Source organism: Scardinius erythrophthalmus (genome assembly GCF_964197995.2).
Source record: "Scardinius erythrophthalmus genome assembly, chromosome: 9".
Taxonomy (NCBI): domain Eukaryota; kingdom Metazoa; phylum Chordata; class Actinopteri; order Cypriniformes; family Leuciscidae; genus Scardinius; species Scardinius erythrophthalmus.
In genome coordinates, this window is record NC_138229.1 from 16,648,465 (window position 1) to 16,671,155 (window position 22,691).

At 41.8% G+C, this 22,691-nt stretch overlaps 1 protein-coding gene across 1 annotated transcript in view; it reads left to right on the forward strand.

The window, feature by feature from the left end:
• The window catches only part of b4galt2 (UDP-Gal:betaGlcNAc beta 1,4- galactosyltransferase, polypeptide 2), a 139,935-nt gene that overhangs the window by 39,065 nt on the left and 78,179 nt on the right, over positions 1–22,691 (forward strand). The window lies entirely within an intron of this gene.

Below are 22,691 nucleotides of genomic sequence, written 5' to 3' on the forward strand. Positions count from 1 at the left end.
TTGCCATTCAAGTGAAATTACTGAACTTAACTATACGAGCTTGATAAAAATTATCATTCTAGAAGAAAATTTCAGATGGCACTTAGAGGCTTTTGCATCGGAACTATTCATAAAAAAAAAAAAATATATATATATATATATATATATATATATATATATATATATATATATATATATATGACTTAAAATGCTTTGAAATGCTTTGAAAAATATTGATATTCAATACCATTTTCACTACCACAGGGAAAACTTGACACAACATTGAGGGCATAAAATTGGAACAGTAAGTTCATTTACTTTTGACCATAGTCAAAGTTTTATTTTATCAACCGAAACTCTGCTTTCTGATTATTAATTAATAATAATAATACAAAAAAATAAATAAATAATAATCACAATAATTCATATTTATAATAGTAATTATTATTATTAAGATTATTATTATTATTATTATTATTATTAAGTCAAAGACAGAAATATATTATCATTGTACTACACTGTACACTGTAAAATAAAAATAAAAATACTTCAGTAATTCCTAATTTCCTAACTTCTCTTTCAATAGTTAAACCCTTAAGCTTTTATTTTGGTGGAAAACTGCTACTACACACTGAGGTGGATGCTGAGGTGGGTTATAATTGTTGGCCAGGCGACACCTTGTCTTCTGTGACAGGACTCTCTTGGCAAGGAACTAGATCAGGCCTCTATGTTGCAACTTCATAAAAGTAAGAACAAAATAATCCCTTACAGATCTACAGCGATCAAACAATCAGTTGTGCGAGAGAAAAGAATAATATGAATAATACGAGAGATAGTAATGCATGGAAGGCGGTCAAGCCTCAGAACTCTCAATTAGTGGCCTGAATAGTTGAAGGCAGACGATGACTGGTGTGATATAAGGGACATGTGGGCTGGACCCCAGTCACTGTTCCCCATCTCAGAGCCATAATGGATTCTCTGCAGACTCCAATTACTGTAAAAGCCGTCATCTCGCTCTGTTTTCCGAGCTGACTGGAGAGTTAAAATGGATTTAACATCAGCATGCACTTCAGCGCACTTATATTTCATCCGCCGAACCGCTTTATTACCGGTGTCTTACGCAGTGCGTGACGTGTTCAGAGAAAATGAGCTGTAGACTAACAGGACTGTACCAATTTACTATCTTATGCTACTATGTCAGTCTGTTCCTGTTCACCGTAGAATAAAATATATGGTAAAAAAAAAGGACAGACCTGCTTTATGGGATGTATTCCTAGGTGAAGTGATTATTGTGCAACAGGAAGTCAAATCTCTGTACGTTATAAAGCAAAATACCTCTTCCAGAGTGGTATAATCCATCTGCATAAAGAAAAAAAAATCTAATTAATTGCGATGTCATTGCACTGCATTTTCTAGCTCATAATAGGGCAAACCTTCATAATGAATGTGCAGCAGCTATTTGATATGCCTGCAAGCAGCGGGCCTTTGCCACCCATATCCTTCTAATGAGTTTAAAGCAGAGCTCTGGAGGGAGTTGAGCTGTGTCATATGAATCGTTTGCTGTCTAGACTGCTCAGGGGTCTCTCTCTTCCTCCGTTTTCATACTTTGCTATTTCTACCCTCTTGAGTAATGGCAGCTACCCAAGATGGCCATCTCAAAACTTGTTACTTTCAAACTCATGGCCCAAAATGCTGAGAGAATTTGATAGATGTCTTTAGGGGCTCTTCATGAAATCAGATTTTGCCTCATCTGTAAGGCAGAGTAGAATCTTTCATTCACTGGAACTTTGACAGGAAGTGTTCAAATGAAAATGCTCTACTGTATTCCCACTTTCCCAGCTTTTCTGTGTCCCCCTTCCTGTCTTCTAACTGCAGGAAGTACAAAGAACCCTCTGTCAACCACTGTTTTCAAAGAAATCCAGTGTTTCCAGCTGTTAAAGTGTGGAACAGGCCGTTGATGAGACCATCCCAGCCTCTCGAGTTCAAAGCCACATTTCAGTTTGTCATTGGCAGCGCTGCTTAGTCTTCAAAATGCCACTGTAATGCGCATTTGATGTTTGCTGTCAAGCCAAAACAAGTGTGTCTGCAGTAAACACTTGCACTTTGGCGATTAGAAAACTGTAAACATTTGGAAAAATCGCCTTGATTGAGATGCCATTGAGCCGTTATTAGCCCAAAGAGATTTCGCGAATGAACGTTGATTGCATTTGGCGCACCCTTTCCATCATTCGGTTTACAAGGACTGACCTGTTGATGTTGGTTTAGAGAGACTCTGATGTAATTGAGGCGTGTAAGAAGCAGACGTTTCCAGCAAGATTTCCATGCCGGTCCCAGGTGCGTGTAGAACATGTATCTTATTGCAGCAGAGGCCTGTGGGGAAAACCCAGTGTCTGTGGTAGATTGCTTCCCATCTGGCAGGTGTGGCTTGTGGATGATGATGACTCACTGGTGCCGTCTTCCTGGAGGGAAGCTGTGTCACACTGTCAGCCACCACACAAGCGGCAGGAGGCCTTCCGTGTTATAATCACTCACAAGCAATTAATGCATTAGAAATAGCCAACAACCTGGTGTCACAAACAGAATGTTTTTATACCAGAGCTTAAGATTTTTTACAATATTGATGACTGATCACTTACATACAGTGGGGTTCAAATGTGAACACATCCAAATTTTTTCTTTGTATTTTTATTTCACAATGTAGTACAATAATATCCTATTCAAATTTATGTGATAAACAAGTTAAGGCTAAAAGTAAGGTCAAAAGTAATCAAAAAGTAATCCGATTATATTACCTAAAGTGTGTAATGTAATAGATACTACTACAGTTTTTGTCATGTAATTTGTATTCAGTAATGGACCACAATTTGTAAGTAATCTAACCAGCACTGTATACTTAAGGAATAATTGACAATGGGCCGATGAATTATTAGAAAAATAATGCACACCCGAGGTGGTAATGCGGCTGTGACATTTATTTTTCAGTTAATTTCATTATTTTTCAATGATTCAATGACCCGGAGTCAATTATTCCGCTTATACTACGGTTACCACACCTCCATTGTTCAGATGATGTGTTTCAAGACATTTGTCAGGTTTTTTTCCCTTTGCAGGACTAATCCCAAGCCTCCGTTGCTAATTCCAAAATGTTATTTTAGAGCTAGTAACTGAGACTTGAGCCATTGATAGCAGACTAATGCAGTTATTAATGTAGTTATGAGAGAGAGAGATTAAGCGTATGTGAATTACCTGAGTCTCTCTGTCAACAGTGTTCAGCAGCAGCGTCTCTACTAATAGCGAAACTGTAAGTTTATCTGCTCCAAGAACAGGGCCGTTATTACCTCACTAGTGAGAAATGTCATGTAGCTTTTGAATTGTTAAGCTATTGTACTAATAAAATCGCCAGAGCAGCGCTGACAACGTGTTTCTGTGCCAGGAGTGTTTGTCCGTACTGTATGTGTGTGCGCTTGAGTGGAGAGAGAGCGGGAGAAAGAGAGCCTGGAACTACTTTATCCGTGCGTTTCCCTGAAAATAATTGCACGCCTTAGAACATTTGTCAACCAATCAGAATCAAGCATTCAACTCTGTCACGTATCACACACAAAAGAGAGAGATCCAAGTGCAGTTAATTTATTGGGGTAATCCGTACTCACAATCAGTTCAGGCAAATGGTCAAAATCCAATAAGTCAATCCAAAACAAGAATGACAACAGGAACAGGCAGCAAACAGGAACAGAAGTGTGAGGACATTAAACAAGGACTCCGTGACAAACACTGAAACTGACAAGGTATATATACACAAGTGTTAAACGAGGTGACGAGAAACAGCTGAACACAATGAACACTCAGTGACAGACAGGATCATGGGAAATGTAGTAACAGAGTGTAGGACACCGTGCGGGAAGAGGACCTCCAGTGGACACCCAGGGAACACAAACCAGACACTGTGACATAACCCCCCCTCTACGGAGCGGCTACCAGACGCTCCAAGACAAACAAAACAAGAGTCCAGACGGGAGGTGAAATGGTGGAGGATCAGGGGGCGGGATGGGGGGCCAGGTCCATGGAGGGGAACAGAAATAGGGAGTGGCGGCTTAGCTGGCGGCCAGGGCGAAACAGACAGTCCATCGGGCGGCCAGGGCGAAGCAGACGACCCATCGGGCGGCCAGGGCGGAGCAGACGACCCATCGGGCGGCCAGGGCGAAGCAGACGACCCATCGGGCGGCCAGGGCGGAGCAGACGACCCATCGGGCGGCCAGGGCGGAGCAGACGACCCATCGGGCGGCCAGGGCGGAGCAGACGACCCATCGGGCGGCCAGGGCGGAGCAGACGACCCTTCGGGCGGCCAGGGCGGAGCAGACGACCCCTCGGGCGGCCAGGGCGGAGCAGACGACCCCTCGGGCGGCCAGGGCGGAGCAGACGACCCCTCGGGCGGCCAGGGCGGAGCAGACGACCCCTCGGGCGGCCCGGGCGGCGGAGACGACCCCTCGGGCGGCCAGGGCGCAGACGACCCCTCGGGCGGCCAGGGCGGAGACGACCCCTCGGGCGGCCAGGGCGGAGACGACCCCTCGGGCGGCCAGGGCGGAGACTTTCCCTCGGGCGGCCAGGGCGGAGACTTTCCCTCGGGCGGCCAGGGCGGAGACTTTCCCTCGGGCGGCCAGGGCGGAGACTTTCCCTCGGGCGGCCAGGGCGGAGACTTTCCCTCGGGCGGCCAGGGCGGAGACTTTCCATCGGGCGGCCACGGCGGAGACGACCCCTCGGCCGGCCACGGCGGAGACGACCCCTCGGGCGGTGGAACTGGCACCACCGGCTCAAGCACTGGAACTGGCACCAACAGCTCAGGCACTGGAACTGGCACCAACGGCTCAGGCACTGGAACTGGAACAGACTCCACCGGCTCAGGAACCGGAACAGACACCACCGGCTCGGGCACTGGAACTGGCACCACCGGCTCGGGCACTGGAACTGGCACCACCGGCTCGGGCACTGGAACTGGCACCACCGGCTCGGGCACTGGAACTGGCACCACCGGAACTGGCACCACCGGAAATGGCACTGGAACTGGCACCACCGACTCAGGCACTGGAACTGGCACCACCGACTCAGGCACTGGAACTGGCACCACCGACTCAGGCACTGGAACTGGCACCACCGACTCAGGCACTGGAACTGGCACCACCGACTCAGGCACTGGAACTGGCACCACCGACTCAGGCACCATCGGCTCGGGCACTGGAACTGGCACCACCGACTCGGGCACTGGAACTGGCACCACCGACTCGGGCACTGGAACTGGCACCACCGACTCGGGCACCATCGGCTCGGGCACTGGAACTGGCACCACCGGCTCGGGCACTGGAACTGGCACCACCGGCTCGGGCACTGGAACTGGCACCACCGGCTCGGGCACTGGAACTGGCACCACCGGCTCGGGCACTGGAACTGGCACCACCGGCTCGGGCACTGGAACTGGCACCACCGGCTCGGGCACTGGAACTGGCACCACCGGCTCAGGCACTGGAACTGGCACCATCGGAACTGGCACCACCGGAAATGGCACTGGAACTGGCACCACCGGAAATGGCACTGGAACTGGCACCACCGGAAATGGCACTGGAACTGGCACCACCGACTCAGGCACTGGAACTGGCACCACCGACTCAGGCACTGGAACTGGCACCACCGACTCAGGCACTGGAACTGGCACCACCGACTCAGGCACTGGAACTGGCACCACCGACTCAGGCACTGGAACTGGCACCACCGACTCAGGCACCATCGGCTCGGGCACTGGAACTGGCACCACCGGCTCGGGCACTGGAACTGGCACCACCGACTCGGGCACTGGAACTGGCACCACCGACTCGGGCACTGGAACTGGCACCACCGACTCGGGCACCATCGGCTCGGGCACTGGAACTGGCACCACCGGCTCGGGCACTGGAACTGGCACCACCGGCTCGGGCACTGGAACTGGCACCACCGGCTCGGGCACTGGAACTGGCACCACCGGCTCAGGCACTGGAACTGGCACCATCGGAACTGGCACCACCAGAAATGGCACTGGAACTGGCACCACCGGAAATGGCACTGGAACTGGCACCACCGGAAATGGCACTGGAACTGGCACCACCGACTCAGGCACTGGAACTGGCACCACCGACTCAGGCACTGGAACTGGCACCACCGACTCAGGCACTGGAACTGGCACCACCGACTCAGGCACTGGAACTGGCACCACCGACTCAGGCACTGGAACTGGCACCACCGACTCAGGCACCATCGGCTCGGGCACTGGAACTGGCACCACCGGCTCGGGCACTGGAACTGGCACCACCGACTCGGGCACTGGAACTGGCACCACCGACTCGGGCACTGGAACTGGCACCACCGACTCGGGCACCATCGGCTCGGGCACTGGAACTGGCACCACCGGCTCGGGCACTGGAACTGGCACCACCGGCTCGGGCACTGGAACTGGCACCACCGGCTCGGGCACTGGAACTGGCACCACCGGCTCAGGCACCATCGGCTCGGGCACTGGAACTGGCACCACCGGCTCGGGCACTGGAACTGGCACCACCGGCCCAGGAACAGACACCACCGGCCCAGGAACAGACACCACCGGCCCAGGAACAGGAACAGACATCACCGGCTCAGGAACAGACACCACCGGCCCAGGAACAGACACCACCAGCTCAGGAACAGACACCACCGGCTCAGGAACAGGAACAGACACCACCGGCCCAGGAACAGACACCACCGTCTCAGGAACAGGAACAGGCACCACCGGCCCAGGAACAGACACCACCGGCTCAAGTGTATGCATAGCCCACACACACCACATGGCTGTGGCCATAATGGCCAGTGTCGCGGTCACTGAGGGCTCAGGAACAGACGCCACCGGCTCAGGCTCAGGAACAGACACCACCGGCTCAGGCTCAGGAACAGACACAGGCTCGACGGCGGCCATCTTGTCAGGGGACACAGGCTCGGCAGGCGTGACGTGAACAGGCTCAGCGGCGGCCTTCTTGTCCGAAGACACAGGCTCGGCAGGCGTGACGTGAACAGGCTCGGCGGCGGCCATCTTGTCCGAAGACACAGGCTCGGCAGGCGTGACGTGAACAGGCTCGGCGGCGGCCATCTTGTCTGAAGACACAGGCTCGGCAGGCGTGACTTGAACAGTCTCTGGATCGACAGACGTGACCTTCCTCCTCCTTCTCCGCCTACGATGGCAAGACGGTAGCCTCGAGCCCACCGCCTTAGGGGGAGTTCCACTCACCAGCTCAGGTGTGTCGGTCATCTTCTCAGGAGACCCAGACGTGACTGCTGTATCCCACTGACTCCGATGCTCAAGGTATCTGGTAAAACCCCAAAAGTCCAAGACTTCCAGACCCTTCATTTCCCACCCCGGCAATGGGTCATCAAGACAGGTATTAAAAATGTCTTTTAATGCTGCCTCATTGTATCCCATTCCCCTCGAGAGCGTCCAAAATGACTGAGCTATGCAACCCACCGGCAGGCCCTGCTGACGAAAGCTCATCAAGTTCTGGACACGCCCCATCCTCTCTTTCTCCGTGGCAGGAGGGAGGATACGGAACCCCATCATGCTGGATCTCTTAGGGGACGGAGTCCTTCTGTCACGTATCACACACAAAAGAGAGAGATCCAAGTGCAGTTAATTTATTGGGGTAATCCGTACTCACAATCAGTTCAGGCAAATGGTCAAAATCCAATAAGTCAATCCAAAACAAGAAACACAACAGGAACAGGCAGCAAACAGGAACAGAAGTGTGAGGACATTAAACAAGGACTCCGTGACAAACACTGAAACTGACAAGGTATATACACACAAGTGTTAAACGAGGTGACGAGAAACAGCTGAACACAATGAACACTCAGTGACAGACAGGATCATGGGAAATGTAGTAACAGAGTGTAGGACACCGTGCGGGAAGAGGACCTCCAGTGGACACCCAGGGAACACAAACCAGACACTGTGACAAACAGCCCTGTAGTATAAATATATATATTTTACACTGAAATCAATTTCCTTCATCAAAATCCTGTCTTAAATACGACAAGTGCACCTGCCAAAGTGAATAGTTCAGCTTCAGTAGTAACTCATGAATAGTTCAGCTTCAGTGGTAACTCATTTAAGCGTCTCATAGAGCTGATGTGTTGGGATGCTGTAGCCTGCGGCGTTCTGTCTGTGACCGTTCTCGAATAAAACTCGGCCTGCTGACCAGCTGGCCCAAATGTCTCTGACTCACAGGAAACTGACACGACTCCATGAGGTGGGAAAGACATTCTCTCGGGCCCACTGACATCCTTCTCTCCTTTGAGTTTCCATCAAGCAAGAGGGGAAAACTCATCCCAGAGATAGCACTTCAGCAAAAAGATTTTGTGAGAGGTGAGATACAAACAAATGGGAGAGATCAGAAAAGGCAAATATTAAAGGGATAGTTCACTCCAAAATGATCATTCGGTCAGTATTTACCCTCGTGCTGTTCCATACTCCAACTTCTTTTCATTTTGACTTTTCATTTTTGGATGAACTATTCCTTTAAGATGGTGCTTTTAAATTGACATTTAAGAGGGTGTTTTGTCTGCGCTTAAACCATCACTTTTGATGAATTGTATATTGCTGCTGAAAAAGTACTAAAACTTATTTAAAATTGAAGGCAGAGAATTTTGTAGTGTAGATGTGATAATTGCCAGTATTCATGGACAGTATAATATGGATACAGTATATTGTGCATATGCCTTAAGCATCGGTTGAGTCAGTTGCTTGCTAGTTGGGTTGTCAGGCTGCCACGATGTTTTAATAATACTGTAAGACCAGAGATCTGAATGTTGTAAAAGAGCTTAGAAAGCAAACTGGGTTTGGCACCAAGACAGAGTAAAGTCTACTATTTTGTGCAGTTCGGGAATAGTATTAAGGAGATGTGTTTTCTTTTTCCTTTTTTTTGCCAATCAGCCCATTTTCTTTCACTAGGGCAAGCAGTATTTTCTCTTGGTGTGTCAAGCTGCACTGCTTCTGCACATAAATTTTACAGTAAGGGCAATTTCAGTCAACAATCAGTCATGTGTGTAAGATGTGTATGTTGACATAAATCTATAAATGGTCCCTTTGCAGATACCTTTAAACAGTATTTGAATTGATGTTCCACAGTCTCTCCTCAAGAACCTCAAAAACTCTTTCTTATGCATACTGTAACTTATGCAGCATGTTCTTATTCTTCATTAGAAACATGAATGTATTAACAAGGGGTTATGATCTCATTTGGTTCCGTTTTAGTTATTGATTTTTCTGATTAACTATTAAACTGAAAAATCTGTTTCAAATCATTAATGAAAAATTGATCAGAGGAAACATTTTTTATTTTATTTATTTATTTCATTTTCAAATTCAGAGTGGGACCCTCGGGTTTTTTTTTTCTTCATCTTCTTTTAATGGTGGTCTCAAGCCCCCCCAATTCTTAACACTGTTAAACCTTCTTTAAAAACTCTTGGTTCAGTCCCTTCTGGTTAGTCCTCCAGGCTCCAGGCACAGGCACCTCCTGGCATTTGATCTCTTTCTTTTTAATTAAAACTTCATATTTAGATCTTCTTAATGAAGAAAGGTCTAGAAAAAGTCTAGCCAAGTAGTTAAACACCAGCATTTTCCTCTCGAACTTTTCAGCAGTTATATAACCGTACAGAAAACTGCATATATAACTATGACCGAGAAGCAAAATTGTAATAATCTCAGTTCAAGTTTCAATCCTCTCTCCATTAAAGCCTTAGCAAAGATGCACTTTTGTTCATCCATTTCAGCCTTGTTTTAAGATGCTTCTTGGGATCTCTCTCATGATTTATTCATGATCCTTCTTCGGTTTTTGGTACATGGAATTTCCTGTGGCCTAGTAATAGCTAATCCGCTTTTTAGTGTTTTTCTAATATTTCTGTGTCTTTGTATGGGCACCCCGGGGTCTTTAGGGTTCTCTGCTTGAGCTGAAGGTATAAATAGCTCATTGGCATCACCCAGACCGGTCCATGCTTTGCCCCTCACCTTCCCTGGAGCGCCTCCTTGCTTCCTCCAACACGCTCGCTGAATATTTAGTTCAAGTGTAAGGAAACTGAATGTTTCTTGTTTTACAAGAAGAATACCTTCGCACATATTACTTTATAATGGAACATTTTTATCCGCTGAGTTCAAAGCTCAGTTGTGAAGTGGCCTTTATGTATTAAAACAGGTAAAATTGTGCAAGGTGGAATTTATGCAAGAGTGAAATATTCAGCGGTATTTTGTCCACTAATTTCATCTCTCATCCCTGTTGACTGCACATTCATCACAGAATAGGATGTTTGGCTTTGCTCATATGATGACATCTTGTTTTCCTCATCAGAAACTAATTGCTTTCTGCGAGATTACAGTTTTTCAGATATTTAAGCAACCATGTTTTATTTGTGCATTTGAAGTGGAGGAAATTGAAATGGAAAAGCATTGATAATTCAGCAAGTAAAATGGAAAAATAGAGTATATGTTTTAGAGTAACAGAATGATTCTGTAAAAAATACAGTAAAAATGTAAACATATTTACAGAACAACCTGTAAACTGTAATTTACTAACAAGAAAATTGCAGTTTAAACCGGTAAATCCTATAACGCACACTGCTACTAAAAGCTATTTTGTACCTTTAGCATATACTGAAAACCACCATAATAATGCAGGTGGTAAAAGAGGAAGCCACATGAAGAATCATGAAGAAGTTCATCCTTTCCACAAGCCAAGCTGAATTATACTAGTATACAAAAGGTGCACAGAGTCATTCACACAAACACAAAACACCATCATGGTAACACACAACACTAAAATAATGCAATAAACATTAACTGATTAAACACAAACCCAAATGTGCATAACTGATAACAAATACTACTAAGAAACAATTTCATCATTTGATTTGCGTTTTTTATACTTCTAAAAACTACACTTAACTAGTACATTTAACAATATTTTACTGGAAAATTACATGAACTGTATGGTTATATCTTTTACAGTTTTCCCCTGGATATAGTATGGGAACTTACTGTTAATCCGTAGTGTTTTTACAATATTTTACAGTAAAACATTTTTTTTACAGTGTAGAGCAAGAGATAAATCTGTTTTAAGGGAATAAGTTGATGTAATAATTAGACATGTCATTTTTTTTTATGAGATGCAAAAGCTTAACTATTACTAGATCACTAAGATGGCGAAGAGCAAAGGAAAAATACATTTAAATGAGGCTGTTTTCTGTGCTCAGTGTTATTTTACTATGAATTTGCACATGGTTTGTCTAAAAGCACATTAAAACCACCACATAGACATGATTTGTCACCACATAGACCATAAAAACTTGATTTTCACCACAGGGGGACTTTAACAGAATGGCTCCCATTGCCTGCAAATTGAAACATGGGCAGCAAAATGTGAGTCAGTGTTTTCTGTGCTCAGTGTTATTTTAGTATTATTTATATACTATTATAGTATTCATATTTTAAATATTTATTTTAAGTTAGTAAAGTAATTTTGTTATGTGCTTTTGTTATTATTTAAGTTTGCTTTAAATATTTCTATTTAGATTTAACTTTAGTCATTTTAGTACTTCAACTTCAACTTATTTCACTCAGTTATTATATTATATTTAATATTTATATTTATATTTTATTAAATGTTTTTTACAATTCTAAAATTATTAATGAAATTTTTTTTTTAATTAGTTTTAGTTTTGGTTTACATTAATAACCTTGCCTGTGCTGTGGCGTGTGTTTCAGGCAGTTTTGTTTTGATTAACTGCTGGCCTGTTTGGACGCTCAGCGGATCCTCGAAATATGATAGTTAATGGGGCGGCAGTATTAAGATTGTCACATCGGTTCAGTGTCTGAGAGAAGATTGTAGACACAGAATCAATGAATGCCAAATGTGAACGCAAGGAGCTAAGGAGGCAAGCACTATGGCAGGCAGAGAAAATTGCATTCATCCCGCCATAACACCCGGGAAACCATTAAGACGTTGTTGCCTTAACTAGATGAGCAGCGAGCTTTTCCAAATGATAAATGACAAAACAGGGGACTAATATTGTCATCTGGAAGAGGATTACAAAATTGTTGTTGTTTTTTTCTGTGATCGCTGTGATGGAAGTCTTTGAGCAGTGAGTGTGAATGTCTGGAGCAGATATATTTTTTATAGGATGGATACGTGGCTAAATTTAAAATGCAGATGTGGGCGCAGCCATTTCATTTCACATAAACCACTCTTTATAACACTGTTTATAATACGAAACACCAGAAATGGAGAACAGAATGTCATTGTTTTTTTATTTATTTATTTCCAGCTGGTTTAATTAGACAAAAAATTCCATCAGTGTCAGTTTCTGTTGATTTATTCAGAGGCATTTGCTTATTTATTAGAACTGTTTATTCATGCATTGTGTTTCCCTGGATTATGTAAGGAAAGCCAGCTCTGGGAGATCAGGGGTATGTCCTAAAAGAGATCAAAGGATTTGATGTGCACATATTGGATTAGGCCATGGCCTGTTAATACAATAAGCTTAAACTGATGGCTATTATTGCACTAACAGGATAAGTGACCTCTCATCCCGTCTGGTTTAACCAGTAGACACAGGTGAGATCAATATGAGGTCTCGCAGCAGCCTGTTGCTAATGTCATGTCCATGCCAGTTGGAGAGACTCCCGTTCTCATTTCAAAATGTTTGAAGCTCTGAGAATATGATGATGAATCTCACTGGCATCATGCTCTTGGCAGAAGTACCTTATACTGACTTTTTATTTTATAAAATTTTTTATAAACACATCAGGTCGAAATTTGACAGAATTCATAGATTTGGCGGTATCCACATCAAAAAATAAATAAATAAATAATTATTCAGCATTTTCCTGCAGGCAAAAAAGCAAACATCAGTGGTAAAAACTTTTGGGACCCAGCAATTTATTTTTGAATTTTTGTGAGTTTTAAAGACAGATTATTATTATTATTTGCTATGTCCTCTATAAGGGACATCAGGGCCCATTGTATGCAAACTACAGCTGTAAAAAATAATAACCTTCCTATGAAATATGAGGTATTATTTCTATGAAACATTTTGCAAATATAGCAAGTTCCAAATCTAAAAAATAGACACAATAATATAAAAATAATCTGTTAGAAATTAGGACATAAATAAAACTTATGTTTTATTTATGTCTGCCTGTTGTGTCATGCCTTCATTTTTTAAATAAATCTTGTACAAAATAAAATATGAATAAAATGTATTTTAAAAAGATGTTTGTTTTTTTAATGCTTCAAAAATTGTAATGACATATAAAATGTAAAAAACAACAACAACCTTGCTCTCATTGTTTTGAAAAAAAAACCCTATTACTGAATATCCTCATTTGATTTGTTACCTCCTTTACAGTGCTAAGAATTGCTTAAAGTCCCCCTGTAGTAAATAATTCTATCCCTTAAAACTCATCTTTGATCACCAAAATGACATATTCAAACGTTATTTCATGTGAAAAAAAGTTCTTCATGCCTTAAAAGCTTGAATGCAACTCTACACCCTTGCTTCATTTAGTATACGCGGAGCCATGAATATGCTAATTAGCCCCGTCTCCACTCACTCAGCTAATAATGTGTTGCTAATGCTACACAAACCATGTTCCCGTTCGCCATCTCGGTCTGCCTTCTAACAAGCATCAGAAATGCTTTTAACAACTCAGAATGTTAGTGTAGAAAGGCATATAGGTCATCATAACATTGTAATATACTGTGCATCATACACCGGCTATATTGCTAAATCACCCGATTTTTAATATCAACAAAAAAATATACCGGGATAACCTGGCTTCTCTCGAGACTCCCCTGTCAATCATATGCTAAAGCCCGCCGGCACGTTGACGTGATTGGTTACAAGGTAGTTTGTGACTTAAGAATCACCAGCGATTTCAAACCGTGTTTTTGAGACTGTCTTTAGATCACTGCAGTTTTAAGGAGAAAGTACTGAGCAATGGTGTTGACTTATGAATTTGCACATGGTTTGTCTAAAAGCACATTAAAACCACCACATAGACATGATTTGTCACCACATAGACCATAAAAACTTGATTTTCACCACAGGGGGACTTTAACAGAATGGCTCCCATTGCCTGCAATTGAAACATGGGCAGCAAAATGTGAGAAGAGCCATGAGAATGTCTCTGATGATGAGTCACTCCCCCACGGTGATATTAAGATGGTCAGATGATTTTTTTAGGAATGTGCAGTGTTGAGGGGGCCGGAGTGGCAAGAAGTGGACGCTGTCTCAGAGAAAACCTGCCAGTGGCATCACATGTTACATCTGATTCGTGACAAATGGATTTTGTGCTTCTTGTAATTAGGAAATAATGCTGCTCGACCACTTTTGGCACTTGTAACAAAATACGTTTCTACAGATTTGTGTTTCTGCTGCGATCACAAGGTCGTCCGGTTACTGCCGCAATATTGAGAGTTTCTGTTACACTTTTTGAAGAATGAAGGACAATGTAATGAGAGAGAGAGAGAGAGAGAGAGAGAGAGAGAGAGCGAGCTCAACAACTGCATGCCACAGTAATTGAGAGAGAGAGAGCTCAACAACTGCATGCCACAGTAATTGATTTTTAAAAAAGAGGAATGTAATCCTTAAGCTCTGGCAAATTCCTCTCTGGCAGAAGGTCTTTTCAAGTTTTCTCTGCTACATTCAAACTGTTTCAAACTGTCCATTGTTCTTGTACATCATGCACTGTAAAACATAAAAAGAAAATATCACTTTTAAAACAAGTAAAGAATGCTGATTTTTTTTTTATAAAACTAAATATTTACTAGATTCGTGAATTTGGTTTGTGTATACTACAATTCTTTAAGTAAAAAAAAAAAGCATAGCAGGTGGTTGGATTACTGTTTTTTTTTTGTTTTTTTGTTTTTTGTTATAATAGAAATATGTTTTGAGCTTCATTCCCATTTGTGTTCCCAGCATGAATTCATATGGCTGCAATTTTTTTACTTACACTGTTGTCAAACACATTTAGTAACTTATTGTCTTGTGATGCTTTCCTGAAGCTCAGAGGTCTTGAACCCTGCTCATGAGGACCCGCTGTCCTGCAGAGTTTAGCTCCAACTCTACTCAAACACACCTGATCCAGCTAATCAAGGTCTTCGGGATCACTTGAAATGGGTGCGTTTCAGTCAGCTCCCTAGCTCCCTATAGCTCCCAAACTCATGAATCAGTATATCGTGTTCACGAATTCGGGCGCTGGTAAGGACAGTAAAGGACGCTGACTCTCTACACATTGGGACACTGATGAAACTGGTATTTGTATGAATAACAGCAGAGCTGATATATTTCTGACATTACTTGCGATGTTATTTATGATAATTATGATAAATATTTTGCTTGTTACATATACGTGCAACATTTCAGCATTAAATAAATGATAAATATTTGCTAGATTATGTTCATTACCTGTCTAGCGATGTATGTTAATGCTGAAATATAATTGTAAAATGGCTTGTATTTCGTTATGTGTAGTAAGCTGGCTCACATGATTTAGTGGATGCATGGATGCACCCTGGTTTTCACAGTGCATTGTGGGACAACTTGCATTCATTTTTAGTCACGTCTGCTGTAGTTTATTTGTGTTCACATACAGTAGATGCTCTAGATAGTGTCTTTTAGGGCTCTTAGTCCAAAAGTGTGCATATTTTGAGATTATATTTATTTATTCTCACATGTTTGCAAAATGTTTCATCATATAGAATATAATTTCTTTCCAACTGAATTATGCATCCTGAAGAGCTGAAAGAGCATTCAGAAGGAGTTCTGTCTCTCCTGTTCTGGGTTTTGCGTGACTTATGACTCAGTGAGCGCCCATTCGATCTAGAACTGTCAATCATCTTTCGTGACCGTAATTCTTGCCCTTCTGCATGACAGTCATGTACACTTGATGAAGCTTGATTTTACTTAATTCCATACATGTGAAATTTGGAGCAGAAGCTTATATGCCTTGTATATATACAATTTATAGAGAACAGAAAGCTCTCAGATTTCATTAAAAAGATGAAAATGTTCAAAAATTCATCTCTTTACAGTGCAGTGGTGACGAAAGTGTGTGTATGAATAAAAGTAAGTCAAGTTCCTTGATGTCTCCTGAGTGAACCCAAACTGAAAAGCAGCACTCAGTTTTGTTCAAATCTAGTGAAAAGACATAATTATCAACACGATACTGCTGATAGTTTGACAGTTGTTTATGACAATAGGAAAATAGTTGTTTGAATACTTTAGCAATTGGACCGTAACATGTTTCACAGATTGTGTTGGGATTCTTTTCTAAAGAAGACAGAAGAGGCGATGTAAAACCAACCTCCAAAACAAATTTGATTGAATTGGTATTAAAAAATAGCCTCTGTTACATTTCATGTGAGTTTGTTCAGTTATGTGATGCATATTGATTGTTGCAGAGAAAATAGCAGGTTATTTTTTTAAACAGAATTGACATTTAGTTACATTTAAACAGTTTAGAGTAGAACAATTTGTCCTTGTTTACCCCTGGAAGGGTTTTTTTTGTCACTGGTTTGTCTTGATCTTCAACCAAATCCCAAAGCAGAGGGAAAAGTGTTCTGTATAGTCGTTGTCAGGGGTAGTTAATGTCAGCCACAGATGAACGACTTCTATTAATTAGATTTAAAGACAATGCGCAGCGACATCCACTAGTAAGTGGGCTGCTCATAAATCATGAGGACTTTAGGTGCTGCAATGAAACTGATGAAAAGTTTGGCTGCAGAATAGTTTTAATGGCTCAGCAAGTAAATTGTAGATGTTTAACAAGTTGTAAATGTTGCTGTTCAGATTTGCTGTGTCACCTAATTGAGGCCCTTTTTGTTGTTGTTTTGAGCACATGGTGTGTTGTTTCACAGTAGCCATAAAAGCTAATGTTATTGAGCTTGTCAAGTAAATATCAGCATGGAATTAACTTTATTTAGACTGGCTTATCATAAATGGTGTGTAGTGCCGATACACCCTGATAAATATTTGATATACAAGGCATATAAACTTCTCTAAGTCAATATATCTCTCTATGAATTTGCCACACAACCACTTTAAGGTGTTTTGGTCCGCTTGCCTGGTGAAAAGGCTGAAGCAGTAAATCGCTTGTACCTTGAGGAAGTAGGTCACCACTGTAAATATACCAGCAGTAACGGTTCCAGCCATTGTAGCTGTATTGATCATGCAGCCGCTGCCTCTGGAGATCTGGCTCAAAGGTTTTGTTTTCCCACACTAATAAAGAAAAGGGAATTGTTGCAGCCCTGATGCACTAGTTACAGTTACTTCTAGGTCTAGTCTTAGAAAAATCTGAGGACTGGAAGAAAATTGTCTCTGAATTGCTGTTTTCCTCTCGTCGTTATTGGATGGGCACATTCAATAGCACAATGTCCTGGGATTTCTGTCAATGCAAGAACTGTATGAACAATGATTGACTAGTATTCTTGGTGTTCTTCCTTTGAGAAGCACTGATATCACAGTAGAATGCTATTGTAACCTTTCAGGCATTTTTCTTATGTGAAGACACTTTCAACCAGCATAACAAAAAAGTCTCACCTACCCTGCCTTTAAGGGTCTACATTCTCTGTATATATTCTATGTTCTGTATATAAATATTGAAGCCAGTTTCCACCTTACAAGGTACTTGTGAGAAAGTTTAAAATAAGAAATCAACCCACACTGTGAAATATAAAGTTGTAATTATGAGAAACAAAGTAATTTTTTTGATATATGAAGTCATATTGCAAAATATAAAGCAATTACCTTTTTTGTTTACTGTGATACGGAAATGCGGCTTCCATACACAGCGCTGTTCAAAAGTTTGGCATCTGTATGGCTATAATAGTAGTGTATAATAAAGCAATAAGCCCCGCAAAGCCGTGATTTACAGTGAATTTAGAACAGCTAAAATATTAATTTTAATATTTATTTTATTCATAAAATAAACACCAGCAACAAAACATATAACGTTATAACACGTTTATTCCTCCGCCAAGCAATGTAGTTCCAAAGAGGTTGCCAAGCAACACATGCAGCATCACAAAGAATCCCAAACGGCAGTTGCGCAGTAATTCTAATGTAATGTAATGCAGTCCCAGGTGTATGTTTGTTGAGTAATTTACAACGGCTTCGAATACGGCTCAGCCAATCAAAATCAAGGACCGGAACTATCCGTTTTATAAATGTTAGAAATAAACACATGCAGTGAATAAATTACTGCCAGAAATCACTTATGATCAGCAATTTGAACAAAATGGGCCCTATCTTGCACCCAGCGCAATTGACTTTGTACACCGACGCATGTATCATTCCTATTTTGCACCCGCGCAAAGCGGACTTTTCCCTCCACAGATGCACGTTGGTAAACTAGGAAATACACTTGCGCTCCCCAGGGCGGTTCAGCGCAAAGAGGAGGCGTGTTCCGGCGCAAACGTTCCTTCATGCTATTTTGCAGGTTTAGAAAACAATTGCGGCACTAACCAGGAAAAAATAGTTTAAAGTCAGTGGCGCGTTGCGCATGTTATTAATATGCTATTTTAAGGGCGCATGCTTGGCATAATCAATGTAGCGTGTGCACAACGCGCACTTTGATTCTCTCATCTACACAGAAACAGCAGTTTTCATTTTTGCAAATCATACATTATTACGATAGATAGATAGATAGATAGATAGATAGATAGATAGATAGATAGATAGATAGATAGATAGATAGATAGATAGATAGATAGATAGATAGATAGATAGATAGATAGATAGATAGATAGATAGATAGATAATTAGAGTATAGACTATTTTACTGATAAAATCACCAGAGCAGCGCTGACACTACATTTCTGTGCGAGTGTGTGTCGGTCAGTCCGTACTGAATATGTGTGCATTTGAGTGGGAAAGAGAGCGGGAGAAAAAGAGTACGTATGTGCTTTTCATAGATAGATAGATAGATAGATAGATAGATAGATAGATAGATAGATAGATAGATAGATAGATAGACAGACAATTTATTATAAAAGCATACATCTAGCTTACACATTTACCCAAATTATCATACGCCTGTTTAATCAAAGTTAATTTGGGTGGGTTTCTCCATTTCAATGTAACTTCTCTCTTTTACGGCCGTGACGAGAGCGTTGCTCTCCTTGACTGTGAACCGCTCCTGGCGCGCGCCTGGCAAATCCGCTGTTACAATAGCAATCCGCTATGGAAAATCGCGTCTGCTCTTAAAGGGAATGTGAGATGACTCTCTGATTGGTTTATTTCACGTTACGCCCAAACCACACCTATGAATAATGAAGCTACTTCAGACCAACCCCTTTTAGATTTGCGCTGGGCGCAAGAGTCATTTATCCCGCCGGGAAAATAGCAACAGCGCCCAAGACCCGCCCACAAAGTTACTTGCGCTTGACACTTGCGTTTCAGATCGTTAAAATAGGGCCCAATGTGTTTTGAGTGTACCTGTCCAAACCTTTATTTCTGTTGATTTCACTGCAGAGCTGACTTCATCAAAGGTTCGCCTTAATATAAGCTACAGAAGAGACACAACAAATATTAGCTTGTTCAGTTGTAAAATACAAAACAAATAGTTCACATTTTCCTTACAGAATGTGTTGCCTGTGTGCTACTTTTAACTGATTCAGTTTGATTGAATCTGCTGAAAATGATTTTTATTTGCTCTCTTGTCTCTTTCAGCTTATATAAAACTTGTCATTTGGACTTAATTCAGAACTGATGGTCAGTACCAAAAGTCTGATTTAGAGCTTTCAATCAAAATATTTTTCTGCTATAGGCCTTCTGCTCAGATATCTCTCCAGCTGGCAGTGGAGAGGGGTGCATGTGGCCCAGTTAAACCCCAGGCTTTGGTGCGGCCACAGAATGATAAGGCTGAGCCAGTAACAAGCCCTCAAACCGCTTGGCCCAAACTCCAATTACACTGGAACCATGTGAGTTCTCAGCATGGACATGAAAGCCAGTTTAGTGGGGTATAATTTCACTGCGGCCATCAAAACTGCCCAAGGCTTCTGTTGGGTCATATTTATAGCTTGTTCAAAGAAAAGGGACCAACACAATATATAGCAGCTTCATCATGGATTCCTCCTTTGACCGTCAGCACATTCATGTACAATATTTTTCTATTGATGTGGGTTTTGAGAATGTCTGTCTCATTTGAGACACAACTAAACTGTCTGTTTCTAAAGTCTTGCAATCAATTTCTAAATTCCTGAACAAAGGCAGGGCCCGGTTTCCATAGAAAGGACGCGCAGTGTTCAATGACAAACTGGAGGAAGTGATCACAGTACCTTCTGGGATCTAGGATTATAGCTGTTCAGAAAAGGCTTGCCAAGCTGAAATCTCGCTAATTATTAATTACATACCCAAGCACTTGGCTCAGGGGCATGGCATATTTTCTGGAAATATGTTGTTCTCAGAAGGCAAAATACAGCATTTTACTGTACTAAGTACTGAAGGCCTCTGATACTGCCATTTTATGTTCAGCAAACAGCCTGATAAGGGCTTTTGGTTGTAAATGACTGTCAAGCTGATAAAATGAAAATGCACAATGGAAATGTGCTATGGAGTGTAATTGCTGTAATTGCCTCTGTTAAGAGGTTATTAACTCAAAATAATCAGCTGAAGCCATTGACCTCAAACAGTAGCACTTTGTAGTGATTAGTAGACTTATCTAACAGCTAATTTAGAAATATTTAAAGTCTAAATGTAATTACCGGTATTGCATGAGGGCTATAAACTGCAAACAAGTATTTATACTTGTGCTTTTGTTTGCTATAGGTTTTCAACCATGTGGGTCATGACCTCTTGCGGGGTTGCTAGAGATGAACATGTTTTATTTCTACAAATTGTATCCTACTTATGGTACATTTTCAAGCATTTTTTTTTATAGTTGTTGGCTAGACTTTTGAAATATGCAGGTGAAATATAGAATAGGTAAAGCATCAGTTCTGTTTACAAAGCAAAGGAAATCTCAAAATCTATCACATTCACTGCATTTAAAAACAAGACATGTTTAGTTTTAGAGTGAAGCAGGTGTTATATTCTGTTCTGCTTCATTAAATGTTTTAATAGGTGATATATTATATATATAACTCTTAACCCTTATAACCATTATGTTTGGGTGAATTGAGGGTCATAGAAAAATGTGATACTAGGTTCAAGGATCATTTACTAAATTATCAGCATCCCAATGTCTGGGTAGTTAATTCTGGGTATTCATGGAATAAAATAGGTAAGAATAATTGACAACGGGCCGTTGATAGCAGACTAATGCAGTTATTAATGCAGTCGAGAGAGAGAGAGAGAGAGAGAGAGAGAGAGAGATGTGGATTACCTGAGTCTGACTCTCAACAGTTTTCGGCAGCTGCGTCTTTCTTACTGTAACTTTATCTGCTCCAAGAACAGCACCATTATTACCTCACTAGTGAGAAATAAAATGTAGCTTTTAAGTTGTTAAACTATTTTACTGATAAAATCACCAGAGCAGCGCTGACACTACATTTCTGTGCGAGTGTGTGTCGGTCAGTCCGTACTGAATATGTGTGCATTTGAGTGGGAAAGAGAGCGGGAGAAAAAGAGTACGTATGTGCTTTTCATACATAGTAAAACGTAATTTTGTCACAAAAAACATGGAAATAATTAGTAGTTTTTATCCTATTGTTTACCATATTTATTTGCTTAGTCAGTGTCGTTATGAATTTTGGTTATTTTGCTGTTGTAGGCTGTAAGGACCTTTGTAATAACTAAAATCATTTGGCGAAGTGATATGGAACTGTAATGTGGTCAAGACCTGCTTGGAACTTCTTTAGCCGTTCGTTTCCCTGAAAATAATTGCACACCTAGAGATCAGATTCAAGCATTCAGCAGCCCCGTAGTATAAGCTGTCAATAAATCTGAATCGGTACCAATAACTGATTTAGAATTGTCATTAAGGTTCTACTATAATACTGATACATTTGTTTGAAATATTTTGTAACATAATTGTTTACTGTCACTTTTGATTAATTTAATTCATTCTTGAACAAACATTTTTAAGAAAGAATAGAACATTGTGAATCTTACAGATCTAAAGATGCAATGCTCTCAGTGAATTGGTGCCCTCTCTGCAAAAACAAAATCCTGAAGGAAACACTGCATTTTTTTATTTTTTAACTTTTGGCCTTCAAGTATAAAGTGAAAAGAGATTGGTGTTTTGAAAGGTGTTTCGAAAGCAGTGAGAGGAAACGGCACGATTTCACAGCAGTTTGCTTCTGTACTGGAATAGAACATTGTGAAGAAAGATTGCAAGAATAAAGATAAATTGTTTCATATGGCTAAACTATCTAAACAAAGTCCAGAATGTGTTATCAAAATCGTTTGAGGTGATAGCCGTGGTGGATCTTTTCTATTTCTAGACATTACTTTGCTTCTCTGATAGCAGAGCAGACTTGTTTTTAGTTCTGGTATTGATAGGCCTGGTTTCATGGCACCCTTTAGAAGGGCTTGGCAGAAGTGTGTGTGTGCCCAGTTCTAGGTTGGTGCTTCCGGCTCCTGCTCATTACCTATGGAGGTAGTGGTGTGAGATTGCCTTCCCCTCTGGTTGGCTCAGCTTCTGTGGTTTCACATGAAAGGCCCGGTTTGACTGC